The sequence below is a fragment of the Peromyscus californicus genome, unplaced genomic scaffold (genome assembly GCF_007827085.1).
Source record: "Peromyscus californicus insignis strain IS unplaced genomic scaffold, ASM782708v3 Scaffold_8__1_contigs__length_139910024, whole genome shotgun sequence".
Lineage (NCBI taxonomy): Eukaryota > Metazoa > Chordata > Mammalia > Rodentia > Cricetidae > Peromyscus > Peromyscus californicus.
In genome coordinates, this window is record NW_026294606.1 from 104,896,342 (window position 1) to 104,910,357 (window position 14,016).

General features: G+C 48.1%; 1 long non-coding RNA gene across 1 annotated transcript in view; it reads left to right on the forward strand.

Moving 5' to 3' along the window:
* LOC128104259 (uncharacterized) overlaps nt 1-14,016 on the forward strand; it is a 46,614-nt gene that overhangs the window by 19,766 nt on the left and 12,832 nt on the right. The window contains exon 3 of the long non-coding RNA XR_008215929.1: nt 10,085-10,251. This is a non-coding gene — a long non-coding RNA (uncharacterized LOC128104259). The remainder of the gene's footprint in view (nt 1-10,084; nt 10,252-14,016) is intronic.

Here is a 14,016-nt window from a genome sequence, read left to right on the forward strand (position 1 = left end):
CAGCAGCTATTTGCTTTTCTTTTTTCTTCCTTCCTTCCTTTCTTTCTAGCAAAGATTAAAAAAAAACCCAGGCATTATATTTCACAAGCACACTGTAGGATCATGCTGTGCTACTTGTGGCCATAATCCTGGGCCACAAGTCTGCACTTGACTGGTGATGGCAGAGCCTTTCATCTCGCTGTTACTATTTACTGCGACCCCGCCTTGTCTTGAAAATAAACTGTGTCTTTTCTTCAGCATGGCTTCTGTTGTTGACTCATCCCGCCTGGGTAGACTTTCTTTCTTAGCTCTGGTTTGCCTTCCTTGTTGTCATCCATGTTCGCAGGAAGAGAGGTCTGCACAGCTGTCCCTTCATTCCCTTCAGAGAGATGATATGCAGAGTCTGGGCTCTGGTGCCGCCAGCACAATTGATCACAGCTCCTACCAGCAACCCAAGGAAACTGGGGATTTGATGCTGGAGGAACCAGCACGTCCTCACTTCGACATCTTGAATGCCTAGACTGACCTGTTCCTCATCTCCATCTGCGTGTGGCAGTGGCAGCTTTATCCTTCTAACCACACTAATAGGAATGTGCTCGTATCTCCGGTGGGTTTAATGTACATTTCTCTAATGATTACCAATGCTAAATCTAAGTGGTTTTGTTTTTTTTTTTCTCCTGAGACAGGGTTTCTCTGTGTAACAGCCTTGGTTGTCCTGGAACTCATTTTGTAGACCAGGCTGGCCTCGAACTCACAGAGATCTGCTGCTGGGATTAAAGGCGGTGCCACCACACCGGCTCCTAAGTGGTTTTTATCAACAGGCTTCTTGGAGTGCTAGGAGCACCCAGACCACCCAAAGCCTTCAAAGGAGCAGGTGGCAGGCTCTGGGGTATGCCAGGAGCCTCATTTTGCTTGAAGTAAGTGGTGCCTGCTATTCCTCTATATTCGGCCTCTCGCCTGGGATGTGCTGGCCAATTGGGCAGTGACAAAGTGAGGCTATGATGTGGCTGATGTTTCTGAGACCTTCCTGGGCATGGATGGGCTATGGGCTGTGGAGCAGCAAGCCACAGGATGCAGTGTCAGAGGTTCCTCAGCCTCCCAAGCTCCTGCTGTGAGAAAAGACACACTGCTCATTGAATGGATGAGGTTCTCAAACTGCCTAGAATGGATGAGGTTCTCTGTGCCTAGACTGGCTTTTTTTATTTTTATTTTTATTTTTTTTGATTTTCCCAAAAAAGACCTCAGTGTTCTGTCTCTGTCTTTTGTGATCACTGAACTGAACTTCAGAATTCATACACCTGTACCAAGCCAGATACACACACACACACACACACACACACACACACACACACACACACAGAGTAAAATTAGCCAGACTGTGGTGATGTACAATTTAATCCCAGCACTTGGGAGGCAGAGACAGTCTGATCTATGGGAGTTTGAGGCCAGCCTGGTCTACAGAGCTAGTTCTAGGACAGCCAAAGCTGTTACACAGAGAAGCACTATCTCAAAAAACAAACAAACAAGCAAAGTTAAAATTAAATAAATAGACATAAACACAAATATAATTCACTTGGAATCAAACAAACAAGCAACGGACAGCAGTGCTGGGGATCCAACTGTTTTATTTTTATTTTTATTTTTATTTTTGACAAGATGGTCTCATAATGTAGCCCTGGCTGGCCAGGAATTAGCTGCGTAAACCAGGCTGGCCTTAAACTCATGGACATCTTCCTGCCCCTGTACAAGTGCTAGGATCAAAGGCATGGGTCACCATGCTGGGCTAAAATGCTTTTTTTTTTCAGTGACTCCTCAGATTTTGTCATCTGGATCCTGTTGTCAAGAGTCTCAAGGGAGGGCTGGTGAGTTGGCGCAGTGGGTAAAGGATACACAGAGAGGTTAAGTTCAAACTCTGAGACCCACGTGGTGAGGGGAGAAAACTGAATCCCACAAGTTGTGCTCTGACTTCCGCAGGCACCTTCCCACTCCCCACATACACATAAGTGTTATTTAAAAACCTCCAGGGACGTTACAAATAATACTTCCTTACCTTCCTACCTCTACCATTAGCCAGAACCTGACCAATACTCCAAAGATGTCTCACCTGACCCAAATTTGGGTCTTCAAGTGCTTGGAGGCCTTTAAGAAAAAGAATGTCATCTTATCCAATCTGTTTGTTAGTCCTGCCCAGAAATCTGGGAGCCCCAGGACACACTCCTTTCCATGCTGAAGTATGGAGGGCTGAGGGGACATCTGTCTGGCCACTTGCCCCTTCTTTTGCTTGGTTGGCTAGCAGCCAGGATCTCTCTCCTCTACACAGGGCTCAGAATGGCCAGAATGGACTCAGAGAGGAAACCCAGGGGAAATCTGTAGGCAAGGCAGGACTTTGACAGAAGGGTAAGGACTGGAGAAAGCGATGAAGATTAGGAAGCCAGTTTGCAGAGGAAGACTGGAAACGCTTCGTTACCGGGGCTTCACCCAATGAGAAGAAGAAAATGGTCAGCAGAAAAGCATTCCCCAAACACAAACAGGAGAGGTGTGGAGTATAAAGAACCACACACCACAGTGGCTGAATGGTTTTTTTTTTTTGGCTCCTTCCTCGGTATTCTAGTCCATTTCCAGTTTTGGGAGTATTTTTCTTGCATTGATAGCTTTTTCTACCCAATTGTAACTGAAATAGCATGACCTTCTCTCCATCTCCCCTGTTCCTGGCAGTTGCCAAGACTTACAGCCTGCCTGCCCTGTTGTTTTTCTCAAAAAGTCTAATAAAACTGTCCTCAGGCTTCCTTGTGAGTCTATTTAAAAATTACTTTATTGGTGAAATTGAAACCCCCCAAAGGGAACCTCAGTTTCCCTAGTAACAGGACTATGCCACCCTGATCCACACACCCCACATCTGCCACTTCAGGAGGGGTCAAGGTATCAGGCTTGGGAGAATGTTTGCTGTGCAAATATACCAAGAACCCAGCCTCCCTCCCGACCCAGCGCTTCTGCATTCCTCCCTTTCCAGAGGAACCTCCCCAACACCCTACCCTGCCCCCCACCGCAGCACCACACGTCAGGGCTACAAGAGATATCACGTTATTCCTCTGCCTCCACCTGGGTCATCAGCAGGAATTTGTGCACTGGGTCCAGAGACGTCCAGCCTGGATATCTGGCCTGAGCTCAAATACCTCCCTGCTAGACTTTCTTCGTGAGGTTTCTCGGGCTAGCACTACCATTCAGTGCCTAGCTCAGGTCCTTGCTATCAAAGCACCAGGGGAATGACCTGGCTGAGAATGACAGCCGCAGCCCTGCGCTCTGTGCCTGGCACTGCCCAGCTCCTCACAAGCCTTATCTTCTGCACTGACTTAGAGTCTAGCTGGACTCTAGCCTTAGACTCCCAACAGCTCTTCTAAGTGGGAGAGCCCGGCCAACAGGAAGGCCTCATTCACCCAGCGGGCCTGACCCCAAGCAGTCTCTCTTCTTCTAGATGCTCCATGAACAAGGCCAGGTGGGGCTTTTGAGGGTAGTGTCTCAGGACAGGGAACATGCCAAGGTAGTGACGGTGACTGAGCCAGTGACCCCCAGAAGTGCATCCCAGAAAGCCAAAGCATGGAGGTTCTGGGAGCTTAGGCAAACAAGGTTGGCCATTTCTGGCCAGGGTTTTGGTGGCCTGTCTTCCCCCTCTGGGTCTCTGTTTCATCACATACTCATGATGGGGAAAGTGGATAGCTCTAAGTGCTCTCAAAGTTCTGGACATTGACTCGGAAACCCCGGGTGCTTCCAGATTCACGGACAGGTCCCAGGTAGCAGGCCAATGATCAAATGATCATTTCCTCACAACCAAACCAAATTCTCCCAGTGGCCTGGCTCAGACCTTGGGTGGGGAGCTGCTCAGAGCGGACACTCAGCATCAGCTGGCTGACAAGTGGCCACCTGAGCAAGAGAAGCAGGAAGAACAGCTCCAATTGATCTCAATCTGGTTTGAAAGGCCTGAGCCCCTTTCTCCACTCTCCATGACCCAGGTCAGAGAGGAGGGACACAAACACAGACAACAGGTCCCTGTGATCAGGGTCACCCAGGGGAAATACTGTCTTTGGTGGCTTCCCTAAGGATGCCTGAGCAGCCATCCTTCACAGAGATGATGTTGGGGAACACAGACGTCCTCTTGGGGCCAGCACGATGCCACCGACTCACAGGAGGCAACTCTTAGTCTGAAGTGGCTCCCGGCAGCTCAGACTAGGAGGTAATGGAGGGAAAACTAGGTCCTGGTATGGACGGTGCACGTTAGATGTCTCAGCTCAATACTTGCCCTAGTCTTGAAGATGGGGTATCCAAGGGAAACTGAGTCCTTTCCCTCCTAGAAGTTCAACGTTGCGGTCCCTGGGAGTCTGTCAACTGCCTGAGGAATTGGGGGGCCAGAAGGGATTTCTGTGCTTTTATGTCACAGGTGGCTGAGCGGCTGGGAGCCATTTCAGACTAAGAGTTGCTTCCCTCCCGTGAGTCGGTGGCTTTGTGCTGGCCCCAAGAGGACACCTGTGTTCGCCACCATCATCTCTGTGAAGGATGGCTGCTCAGGCAGCAGGTGATGGGTGGGTGGGCGGGTGAGTAGATGCGCACCTCACCTCAACTGTCACCTCTGAGGGGTCATTTCAGGCTTCTCTGCTGAGACCAATCGTCCTCCATTTCTCCCACCAGGCCCCATCTGTTTATTGTTCACGCAAGCCATGTTTGGTGGTGACTGATGGCCACAGTTTGACTAGAGCCAGGGAAATGGAGGCAGCCCTGGGCTCATGCCAATCACCCTGCTGGGCTTTCTATTATCCCACCACTGCCTGGCTCAGATTCCCCTCACCTCTTCCTAAGGGTGTCCGTGAGGTGGTCTGTGCCTGACACACATCCTCCATGTTGCATGTGAGGGATCTTTCTAACCATATCTAAACAGTCTGCTGTGGGGAAGCTGTTAGCGTTCCCCCTGTTGAGCTTTTGTCTAAATTACTTAGCGGGGCCTGCCTGAGTCATCTCTGGATCTAATGAGGATTATTGATGTGCAAATGAATGGATGGATGATGAAGAAATGAACAACACACCTCAAAACTCCAGTGGAGCGTACATCCTATAGATTATATTATCTCTTAACATCAGGGATTCTGAGTCCCAAACAGGACCACAGAAAAAGGCCAGGTTCCAGCAGTGGTTATGGAGACAAGGAAATTGGCCCTGGATATTGTCCAATAGGGAATAGGTCTAAATCAACATCCTTCTACCTAGGAAAGTCCTTGGGGCTCTGGACCCCTAGGTTCTGTTTCCTTTCTGGGCATTCTAGCTGTGGATCACCTCTCCAGGGTCTGAGATCAGTCCCACTTATTAGGGGCCCTAACACCAGCTCAGATATGTACTCATGAAAAACTAGTTTCTATGCTATTCAGGCTGTATGTAATTTATGAGACTTGTTTTCTTCAATCCCAGAGGAATTATTTCAAGTACTCTGTCCATTGTCTCCTCTGGCCCAGTTCAGGTTCTCCACCTTCCAAAGCATCCTCAGTACCAGGCAGCCAGCAGAGAGGTGCAGCATCCCTGAAAGATTTTCAGATGCTCCTGACTCCTTAACCAGGCCCTGGGACTTTGGTGGAAGTCACCAGCTGGACAAATCCAATGGGGACTCAGTTCTGAAATTCATACTCCGGTTTGTAGCCACCAGTAACGAAAGGGCATGTGGGAGCCACACAGAAGGTGCTGGTAGAATGTAAAATGGAGCTAGTGCTTTGGAAAAGTTGTTCTGGACTGTCTTTTAAAAACAAGACACAGGGCCAGTGAGATGACTAGGCAGGTGGAGGTGCTTGCTGCTGAATCTGACCACGTGAGCTCAGTCCCCATGTGGTGGGAGGAAATAACTGATTCTATTCATTTGGGCCCAGCGACACATGCGCATGCTCACACATAGACACACAGATAGATAAATAAATAAATGTAATAAAAATTTAAAAGGCGGGTAAAATGGATCAGAGGGTAAATACAGGTGCCCTCCACCAAGCCTGAGTTCAATCCCCAGCACGCACATGATGGAAGAGAGGACACTCACAAGTTGTCCTCTGACCTGAGTTCTGTCATACCTCCCCTCACTCTGTATAAATAAATAAATGTAATATCTTTAAGTTTAAAAGAAGAGCCGGATCTGGTGGCATACACCTTTAGTCCCAGCACTTGGGAGGCAGGTAGCTCTCTGAGAGTTCAAAGCTAGCCTGGTCTAGATACTGAGTTCCAGTACAGCCAGGATTATGTAGAGAGACTCTGTCTCAAAAAAATTTTTAAAAAGAAAAAAGCATAAATCTATTATCTGGTGGGGCCTTCCATACCCAAGTATTTATCCAAGAGAACTACAAGGTTGTTTTTACATAGACGCTTGTACAGAAACATTCACAGCAACTGTATTTGTAACAGTCCCAAGCTGGGAACTATCCAAATCTCCATCAACAGGTGAAAAGGTCAATAAATTGTGATATAACCCAGAGACAGAAATAATAGTTAGCAAGAGGCTGGGATTACCTGTGACTATGCACAACAAGATGCTGAATGAAAGAACAAATAAAAGTAATACATATTAGATGCTCTTATTTATTGAAAAAAAATATCAGAAAATACAAACTTGGACTGTCAAGATGGCTTGGCTAACACTGCCTGCTGTGGAGTCCTGATGACCTGAGCTCCGTTCCTGAGGCCACAGGGTAGAGGTGAGAGCTGACTTGCTGAGGTTATCCTCTCTCTGACTTCTTCAAGCATGCTGTGGCGTGCACCCCTCACCCCTGAATGCACACACCACACAGAGCGCGGCAGACGAGTGACCACCAGGAGACAGGAGGGATGGAAGGGAGAGTGTACAAAGGTCAGGAGGAAACTTTTGGGGGTGATGGATGTGGTCATCTCTGTCTTGGTGTTGGTTTCACGGGTGTGTTCATAGGTGAAGCCATCAGAATGTACATCTTCTGTACTATATATACTTGTGTGTGTGTGTCATATATAAATTGTACCGATAAAGGGGAGAAAGAAGAGGCTGTGTTTGTTCAAGACACAGACACTGCTCAACGTACTCTTCAAGGCTCTTGCTCTCCTGATAATCCATACATTAGCTATGTCTCCATGCATGGATCAAAATGACTGGTCTAGGCTTCTGCTTCATCAACCCAGAGAATTCCTATTCTTTTGCCAATGCTCCATTCAGTTTGTCAATGATCCAGGGAAGCCTTCTTGACTTAGGCAGATCACACTGTGTACGGTTCCTTTCTCTGTGGTCCACAGCCCCGGCACACAATTGGTTGTTAGCTGTCTGCCTGACCCAGTAGACTGTGGGGTCTTTGAGGCTAAGATCCACATGTGTGTCTGACAGTGTTGGGAGATTGTTGTAGAATATTATTTTAAGACCTGTTACATTTGTTTGATTAAATAAAATTAACCTGGAGTCAGGAGGTCGAGTCAGCAACCAGCTGACAGGAAGTGGTAGGGAGGAATCATGTGTAGCTAGGGATCTTAAGTGGGGGCTGAGCAGAAGGATGCCCTGTTTCGGGGGAGATGCGAGCTAGGAGAGAAGGTTAGCTACTTGCTATTCAGCCTCTCTGAATGAGCAGAATTTCACCTAAAAAATGTAGTTGGTTGTTTTTACTCTTTTACTCTTTGGGGGGGCCTGGTACCCAGCTCCCAAATAAATCACACATGGAGACTTATTATTACTTATAAATGTTTGGCCTTAGCTTGGCTTACTTCTATCCAGCTTTTCTTAACTTAAATTATCCTATCTACCTTTTGCCTCCAGGTTTTTTCTTTTTCTTACTTCCGTATATCTTACTTTCATTCTTACTCCGTGGCTGGCTGGGTGGCTGGCCCCTAGCATCCTCCTCCTTCTGCTCTTTTTCTCCTTCCATTTATTCTCTCTGCCTGGCAGCCCCACCTATCTCTCTCCTGCCTTGCTATTGGCCATTCAGCTCTTTATTAGATCAATCAGGTGTTTCAGACAGGCAAAGTAACACGGCTTCACAGAGTTAAACAAATGCAACATAAAGAATGCAACACATCTTTGCATCATTAAACAAATATTCCACAGCATAAAAAAGGTAACACATCTTAAAATAATATTCCACAACAGGAGATGGTGTGGGTCCATATGGGGAGGGTGTGAGGGATTCAAAGGAAGGGCCAGGGAAAGCAGAAATCCCAGGTTTCAGGGAAGAATGGCCACATGGGTCACTGATGTGACTTAGTCAGCACTTTGGAGCATAGGATTTGGGTAGGGTGTGTCTACTTCCTCCTTATACAGGAAAATACAAAAAGAACTCTGTCCTAGGCAGAATGGAAAAGCTGGTTTTACCTCTCCTTTGGAGAGCCAGGAGGCCCAGGCCTCTGCCCCACAGATAATCGGCGGGTTCCAAACCATTGGCCAGTCTGTATCCTCTGGGTCTGCTGGAAACAGCGTGAGAAAGACTGAAGGTAGCAGCTCCAGGGGATGAAGGTGAGGCCCAGCTTCCCAGTGATTCCTGTATACACAGAAAGACCATGAAAAGTCATGTGAGCTCCCGATGTCTTTGGTGACCTCCCAGATAGTCCCGATCTTCTACCTGGGATCCTAGAGTCCTGAGTAGGTCTGGCCTCATGACTTTGCGGGAGCCTCCTTCCTATGCAGCCTACTATGTGGGTTTCCCATTCAGCTCTAAGCTTAGATGAATTGTTGAGAGTTAGATCCTGCAGGAACCCCCAATCAGCCTAGTCAAGGGCCAGTGCAAGGGCCAGGTTGAGAAGCCTGGAAAAATCAGTCTTCGGGGATTGAATCTGAGAAGAAAGATGCAATATCCAGAGACTTTGCTCTATAACCTTCTTGCTGGTAACTACACACACACACACACACACACACACACACACACACACGCACACGGTAGCTGGGGTCCTAAGTGTCCTCATCATGGCTGCACCTGCAGGAGGGACAACCAGAGCTGAGGGCACTTCCTGGGCAACAAGACAGAATCAGCAACAATCACATTACTTCCTGATGTCACCTACTGAAGGTCATTTTTGCAACACACTTTTTTTTTTCTGAACCAGAATGACACCCATAGAGACTTCTCACCTTGTTCTTCCTTAAGCAGAACCAACCATTGCTTAGTACTTATTTCCCACAAATAGGCTTCTTCAAGCTCAGCTTTTCTAGAAAGTACCCCATTGTACCTTCCTGGGAGATGGGCTCTTTAATGTCCTGCTGCCTTAACGTTTTTTAAGCTACAACCCCAAAGTAGAACCCTAGAAACTTACTCCTAAGCCCACGGACATTGGCTTAGGAAAGTCACAAAGTTACATACACTTGGACATTTTCCTCACAAGGGTCTACACTCCAGATATTGTCTTTCCTTAGTAAGCATATTTAGGGAATTTGTTGTGTGGAGTCCTGTCCTAGCTGCCCTCAGAAAACAGATGAATGTCCTACCAGACACTCACTGACAGCCTTGGTTGTGGAACCAGGCCTCAAAAGGGGCTCCAGGAACACAGAAAGTGAGGTCTCAGACCAGTTCTTAAGGACCCCATAACTTAATAGAGGCACAATTCTGAGTGCACTAATACACTGATGAAAAAATGTTCTAGAACAGCTATACTAGTCAAGAATAGCAATAATACTCTTTCTTTTCATTCACACCCGACTCCAAGAACAGCTAGCTTATGGCTGGTTCTGCTCAAAAGTGAGCAAGGTGAACAGCCCCTGTCAGTGTTGAAAGATGTGTTGCGTGGGGGCTGAGAATGTAACAGAATTGGATGGGCTGGTCTTTCTGTTGAGAGAGTCCAGGGTCAGGGCAGGCTTTGGTGAACAGGACCTCTGAACCTCCTCTTGGGTGATAAATAGATCTGCTTGGCTAGTGGAGGAAGAAAGAGCAGTCAAGGCCAAGGAGGCAACAGGGTAAATCTCAGAAAACATCTTGTGCTATGAGATCAGAAGTGCCTCCAATAAAGTCCAAGCCTCTGCTATGGAAACTCAAAGAATTCCAGAGAAATTCCAGATTTTAGACTATGACACAGGAATGATGGCCTCTTGGTGTCAGAATGTGTGCTGAAATTGGCACTCGCCTAATTCTCCTCCCTTTGTTCCTAGGGGGAATCTCTTTGAGACAGCTCATGCTAAAAGCTTTCGGTAATGGTTTCCTGTGAAGACACACCGAGTCCCCACTGGATAATTAGAATGGAGTGGAATCCTGTGAGAATGGTTGCAGTCTCCAAAGGCTATCACTGCCACAGCCCAGGGATGGGGCTCTTTAATTGGTACGTATGATCCACATCTGAATTTCATTTCCCATTTGGGAAAGAGGGCACTTTCAAAAATATTTTTTCAGCCTGGATGACTTTGTTCAAATAGTTGTCTGTTTTACAGACAGACACAAGTGAAGTGTTGAAAGTGCTGTGTTTGATTAGAAGGTGGCTTTGCTTAAGGATGCATGCTGTAAAGACATAGCATCATTTATTCTCCCGTCCTTTGTGCTGCTTGATGGCTAAATTCGATGGTTTGCACCCTGCTCCTTGCCCTACATGACTCTGGAATCTGGAAAGGCCTCCTTGCCTTGTACACATGGTGTGGACACACCCAGACTGTCTGGTAGATCTCATCTAGTGTAAGGAACTAAGATAAGGGCCAGAAATGACTAAGAAAAGGGTACAGAAATGACTAAACAAGGTCCAGGGAAAGACAAGACTCTCTAATCTACATCAAATGGGGATGAGGGGACAGGGGACAGCTATGTCATCTGACCCCGAGTTTTGTGAATTGCCACTGGGAAGAAAAATGCCATCCGTAGAAAGCAATGGCTGTGAGCTTGGGAACCCTCTGGTGTCCGGAGGAGCTGCAGTGTCCCTGGGCTGTAATGGAGGAGAGTGGGGAAGGGACAGACCTGACTCTATACTGTCTCAGGAACTCCCTTCTTACTCCAACTCTCCATGGTTTCGAGGGTCACCCTTGGTTGGGTAGGAAGCCAGCTCCTCTTGGAAGGGCCACTTCCCACTGGCTCTGGATCCAAAGTCCAGAGGTTTCCCCAGAGGCTCAGCTCACTCGCCCAGGCATCCTGAGCTACCTGCAGTCAAACCCTACCCTCATGAGCCCAACAGCAGCCCTTCCTGGAATGTTGTTGCTGAGACCATGGGTCCGCATACTCCCGAGACTCTTTCTGCTCCTAGCCCTGACACAAGTGGTCACATGCCTCCCCCATCACTGGCACACAGCTCAGTTTGGTTGAGTCAATGGACAGCACCCCCCCCCCCCCACACACACACACACCTCTAGGGTCAAACTTTGAGAAGGCGCCTCCATGGTCGGGGAGGATGAACAATAAAAGAAGAGCCTCAAGAGGAAGGCCTTGGAGTGGAAGGCTGGGAGGCCGCTGTGTCCCGAGGGTCCAGACCCAGTCTTAAGAGGCAAGAGAACGAGCATGTCAGGAAGCGCATTAGGCCCTTCATTTTCTCATCGGTTCTTTCAACCACGAGGAAGACAAGTGTAGGTCTAAAGGGGAAGAGGTTTATCCAAGTTCACAGCAAAAAATCTACCCGCTGCTGTTCAGGGACTGTATTTGTTGGGGGGTGGAGGGAAAGGAAGGAAGGAAGGTTGAAGGGAAGGAGGGAGGGAGAGAAGGAGGGAGGGAAAGGAAAAGAGAAAACAAAAATATAATTCCAAGGAATTCTAAGTAGGATTTTAAAAAATTACTTCTTAGTGCCTCTGTGTGTTCGTGTGTGTGTGTGTGTGTGTGTGTGTGTGTGTGTGTGTGTGTGTGTGTATGACAGAGAGAGAGAGAGAGCACTGAACCACGCTTCCAGCCCCCTGTGACTTTAGAATGTCACCCCCCCCCCCCCCCATTTCCCTGAATCTGCAGCTGCTCCTGACACAGCCCCAGCACTACTTCCCACTGGCCTGGCTGAGAACTGCCAGTCTCCCTATCCCGCCACCTCTTCCTCTGAGCCCCCCTCAATGGTGGACTTCCCGACACTCAGCTTATCTTTGGGACGAGTCGAGATCTGCATGTGGCCTTCTTGGGTATCTCTCCTGCCGAAGTCCCCTTGGCCTGCCAACCCTGTCTTGAGACCCACCGGTTCTTTCCTCTGCACCCTTCTGCCAGTGTCTAGATGAGAGGTGTTAATCTCACACCTGGGTCTTTGTAACCAGAACCTCCCCAACCCACCTCCAGTTCTTGCAGTCACCTGATTTGACTAATCATCCTTTGAGGCCATGGAGACCATGCTTCCTCCTACCCATCACTTCTGGAAAGCCTACAGTGAACAGAGAACACCAACAATATGCATTCATTGAATGCTTACCGAATACAGGAACATTTCCTCCTCCCAGCCGCCTCCTCCCAGAGTTATGATGAAGAAACTGAGGCGCTGAGAAATCAACTAACTTGCCCAAGTTTCCCAGCTATGAAAGCAACAAAACCAGGTCTACTTGTCTAACTCGGAGGTCATATCCATAAAGCTGGCTTTCAAGGATGATTATGAATTGGTTCCAAGGTACTGTCACAGGCTCATACTCCTTGCACCCCCACACACAGGCGATGCTGGCTGTTCACTATCCCCTGAAGGTGCACCGTACAACCCTAACCCCATGCCTCCGTCCATACACCCCTTCTCCCAAAACCCCTTCCTCCAGTTCCTGCACTCATGAAGTTTAATCCAGAATGTCTCCTCACCAGGAATGGTCTCCTTCCTTTAGTAATTATCCCAGACTTGCATTATTCTCCCACATAACTCATGTGTCACCTTTTCAGTTTGTTAGTTTGTTTTTGGAGACAAGATTTCTCTATGCAGCCCTGGCTGTCCTGGAACTCACTCTGTAGACCAGGCTGGCCTTGAACTCACGGAGATCTGCCTGGCTCTGCCTCCCAAGTGCTGGGATTAAAGGCGTGCGCCACCACCGCCAGGCTATGTGTCACCATTTCTAATGTTCACTAAGAGCTGAGACCAAGTCCAGTTTGCACTTAGCCCCTTGGAAGGGCCCTGCACTGAGCATGGCATACATGCTCACAGAACTGTTTTTGTTTTGTTTTGATTTTCAGTCCTAAGCCTTGCACATGCTTGGCATGCATCTTACTTATCACTGAGCTACTCAGTAGCTACTCGGCTACTGAGTCAATGTTTTTGGAAGTCTTTCTTTTTAAATATTTGTTTATTTACTTATTTATTATGTGTACGAGTGTTTTGCCTGCATGTATGTTATGTGTACCATGTGCATGTAGTGCCTGTAGAGACCAGAAGAGGGTGTCAGATTCCGCAGAACTTGAGTTACAGATGGTTGTGAGCTGCCATGTGGGTGTTGGGAGCTGAACCTGGGTCCTCAGAAAGAGCAGCAAGTGCTCGTAACTACTGGGCAATCTCTGCAGTCTCGTTTTAGGATTCTTATGTTCAAGAAGATGAGAAGAAGCTCCATAGAGCAGGTTCCTTCCTGAGCAGGACAGTTTGGAGGACAAGGCACATTCCCCTAGAGACTGGAATGTGGAGTATAGAAGTGTGGGCTATGGAGTCACCCTAGCCTCAGGTCATCCAGTGTATGAGGCAATGGAGTCGTTTCTGTGGGCAACAGTACTTCAAGGTGGGGTAGGGACTGGCTCTGAGCCCTGGGCCTCTCTTCTCTTACCTTTAACTGTTTAGCTGTTACTCATTCCAGCCCCCAGCCCTGACAGGGGCTTGCCTATCTGCACCACCCTCGCCTCTTTCCTTTCTAGAACTCAAAGGAAAACTACAGACTGCAGTTTGAAAACTTCCCCACTTTCTACCAATACCCAGCCTTGGGAAAATCTGATGGACGATACCCACGCTGAAGAGACGTGATGGTACGAGGCAGGGCCAGACACATGGGAAAGCCAGGCAGAGGGAAATTCATGAGGCTCAAAGCATCGGCTCCAGGTCACAGGGAAAGAGGTTCTACAAGACTGAGTTCCAGAGACAGGCTTGCCACAGGTCGTGGTGGCCATGCCTGGAGTGCCAGGGCAGGAGACAGGCCTGTCAAGGGGACAGACACTGGGACCCAAGTTGGTTGTTTGCCTCCAG